This window comes from Nematolebias whitei, chromosome 8 (assembly GCF_014905685.2).
Source record: "Nematolebias whitei isolate Nwh7 chromosome 8, NemWhi1, whole genome shotgun sequence".
NCBI classification, from domain to species: domain Eukaryota; kingdom Metazoa; phylum Chordata; class Actinopteri; order Cyprinodontiformes; family Rivulidae; genus Nematolebias; species Nematolebias whitei.
In genome coordinates, this window is record NC_056505.1 from 2074839 (window position 1) to 2078653 (window position 3815).

A 3815-nucleotide genomic window follows, 5' to 3' on the forward strand; every position below is an offset into this window, starting at 1 on the left:
AGATGTTGGATGCTGCAGATGTTGGATGCTGCAGATGTTGGATGCTGAAGATGTTGGATGCTGCAGATGTTGGATGCTGCAGATGTTGGATGCTGTCTATCATGGTGCACTAAGATTCATAACTGGCTGTAACTACCGTACCCACCACTGCACCCAGTATTCACTGGTTAACTGGTCACCATTAACTTCACACAGACTCTCCCACTGGTACATTTTCATCTTTAAATCACTTCCTGGTCTGCTGCCTTCATACATCTCCTCCTACATGTCTCTGTGTGAGTGCAGCTACAGCGTGCGCTCTCAGGACATCATTACCTGCAGTGTTCCCTCAGTGAGGACTGAACTAGACTAAAGGACCTTCTCCTACTCCGCTCCTGTTTCCTGGAATATCTTGTAAAAACATCTGAAGCTCTCGACCTTTGACCTCTCTAAGTGACTTTAAGAATCTGTTGGACTCCTGGCAGGGACCAATGCAGACATGTTCCTGTTTTTAGTTTTCTACATTCGCCTTAGAATCTAGCTGTTTTTTTTTTGTTACCTTTTTTCTTTTAGCCATCCTATTTGTTATAAAAAAAAATAAAATAAAAAAAAAAAAAAACCTGCAGTATGACTTTTTATAACTGTTTATTGTTGCTGTTGTCCATTGTTGTCATCTTTCTTTGTTAAATCAGGTCTCTCTTGTAAATGAGTCCTCGAGGCTCAATGGGATTTACCTGGAGAAATAAAGGTGGAATGAAAAAAGAAAAAGGTAACAAAAAAACATCTAGATTCTAAGGCGAATGTAGAAAACTAAAAACAGAAACGTCTGTTTTCAGACGTCTCGGTGAATCCTGATGAAGTCATGATGTTCAGTTTTAATGAAACTTATTTAACGCTTTAATGTTGGTTTTATTGAACTCTTGGTTCTGCTGTGGACTGAGCTGTAAAATGTGGAACAAACCTCTTTTATCAGAACTTTTTAAATGTTTTTTGCAGGGGATGCCACAGCGAGCAAAACCTGCAAGAAAGGTTTAGCAACTTTTTACCACCAGGTGCCGTTCTTGGTGCAACCTGTCCTTGAACCTGCAGCCTCAGCAGCTATAACCACTGAGCTGCCGCAGCTGCACATTTTTAATGTTATTGGACCGCACGGCCTCCACAGACAATGTCACTACAGGAGATGTTTAGCAGAGAATGCTGAATTCAAAATTCTTCTGTCTCACAGAGCAATGGAACAGAGGGCAGAGATCTTCATTTGACAAACTGATTAGTGTGTTGGCAACTTCAACGTATACATCAGCCACAAAGTAGCCCCTCCAAAAAAGAAAGTAATCAGTCACAGGAAGCGTCTCTTTGGTTTAATTTCAGACTTCAAGAAATTTAGTAAGAAAATGGTGCTCCACTAGCAGAAGAACTGTATTTAACCTGGAAACAAGAAGCCCTCCGTAAAGCTAGAACTATATATTATTCATCTTTAACAGAGAGAACAAGAACAACCCCAGGTTTCTGTTTAACCTTGTTTCTCTATAACTCCGAGTAGTGATGACTTTGTGAGATTCTTTATAAATAAAATTATTTCAGTTGTGGACAAAATTACCACCAATCTTCCAACTGGAGCCTGATTTATGTTTGGACTGTCTGTTCAAATAGACATTTTACTTCATTAGCATCCCCATTTTAGATCTAATCAATTAGTTTAGATCTAATCAATTAGTCTTGAAGTGAATACTGTATGTACCAAATATGCTGATGAAGATTCTCAGTCATCCAGAACATGATAAATTCAAAAAACGTTCAATACAAATAAGGTCCAGTTGTTTTTGTATTGAACGTTTTTTGAAGTTATGTACCAATAACCGACCTATATCCAATCCCTCTTTTATTAAAAAAAATTATTGAGAAAACCATTGCAAATCCACTGTGTGATTGTTCTTTTTATTTATAGAGGGAAACACACACAGGTTCAGTGAGATTGAGAGGAACTGATTGAACTCACCTCCATGCACAACATAGACTCTGGAACCAATCTCCTTAAGAGGGGCTGCACTATATTCCACTCTGGAGTTGCCCATGGTAAGGGTACTGGAAGGTGCTCCAGCTGGGGACTCCCTTATTCCTCTGGGGGACTTCAATTCCCACGTGGGTAATAGCAGTGTGACATGGAGGGGCGTGATTGGAAGGAACAGCCTCTCTGATCTGAATTTGAGTGGAATTTCTAGGTGCATCCAGAGAATGGAGGGTGTCCAGTTCTGTGGCCTCAGGATTCCAGCTCTGCTATTTCACTATTTATGTCTCTCGGTTGGCCTGGGAACCCCTTGGGGTCCTCCCAGAAGAGCTGGAAGAGGTGGCTGTGGAAAGAGATGTCTGGGCCTCCCTGCTCAAGCTCTTGCTCCCGAGACCTGACTTCAGAACAAGTGGGAGATAATGGATGGATTGAGGGATATACAGGGAAACATGCTAGGTAGTACAAATACTGTATACTATAACATTTAAAGCCCAGGCTAATTTGCAATGCCCTTTCTCACATTTGGACAGAAATATTCTGTTTGAGGAGAGTCAGTCAGGGTCTGAACCCATCACAGCACAGAAACAGAACTGGTAAAAGGTACTAATGGAAGTCTATAGTTAGTATGTTCTTGTTCTGTTAGCTCTCAGTGCTACATTTGATACAACTGATCACAATATTCTATCACAGAGGTTTAAACATGGGGTTACCATTACAGGAGTAGGTCTAAAATGGTTTTAATCATCAAAAATAGTTAAATCATGTCATCTGGACCTGTTTCTTTAAGTGAAGAAATGTTTCGTCCCCCATCCAGAGGACTTGGTCAGTCTGTGGCCTGGCAACCAGATCTGTCCCAGATCTGTTTTCATCATGTTTCCTACACCAGATAGTCACCCGAGTTCCTCAGGGTTCAGTGCTTGGACCATGACTCTTCACCCTACTTATGCTTCCGTTAGGTAAAACTATTAGACAACATGAGCTAAAGTTGTTACACTGATCTGTTGTTGTTATCCATGAAGTCTGATGAAGTCTATCAGGTACTTGTATTACAAGCTTGCCTTAGAGACATAAAGACCTGGTTGACTGAAAATAGAACAGCGAGCCTACCACCTTCTGAGAACAGGCCTCATGGGAGAGGGGAGTTACAGAATTATACAAACCGGATTTCAAAAAAGTTGGGAAACTAAACAAATTGTGCATAAAAACTGAATGCAATGATGTGGAGATGGCAAATGTCAATATTTTATTCGTAATATAACATAGATGACAGATCAAAAGTTTAATCTGAGTAAATATAACATTTTAAATGAAAAATATGTTGATTCAAAATTTCACAGTGTCAACAAATCCCAAAAAAGTTGGGACAAGTAGCAATAAGTGGCTGGAAAAAGGAAATTGAGCATATAACGAACAGCTGGAAGACCAATTAACACTAATTAGGTCAATTGACAACATGATTGGGTATAAAAAGAGCTTCTCAGAGTGTCAGTGTCTCTCAGAAGCCAAGATGGTAAGAGGATCACCAATTCCACCATTGTTGTGCAGAAAGATAGTGCAACAATACCAGAATGGTGTTACCCAGCGTAAAATAGCAAAGACTTTTAAATTATCATTATCAACCGTGCATAACATCATCAAAAGATTCAGAGAATCTGGAACAATCGCTGTGCGTAAGGGTCAAGGCCGTAAAACTCTACTGGATGCTCGTGATCTCCGGGCCCTTAAACGTCACTGCACCTCAAACAGGAATGCCACTGTCAAGGAAATAACAGAATGGGCTCAGGAATACTTCCAGAAAGCATTGTCAGTGAACACAATCCACCGTGCCATC

At 40.4% G+C, this 3815-nt stretch overlaps 1 protein-coding gene across 1 annotated transcript in view; it reads left to right on the plus strand.

Moving 5' to 3' along the window:
* Nucleotides 1–3815, plus strand: part of LOC119413738 (dynamin-1) — a 29532-nt gene that overhangs the window by 4415 nt on the left and 21302 nt on the right. The window lies entirely within an intron of this gene.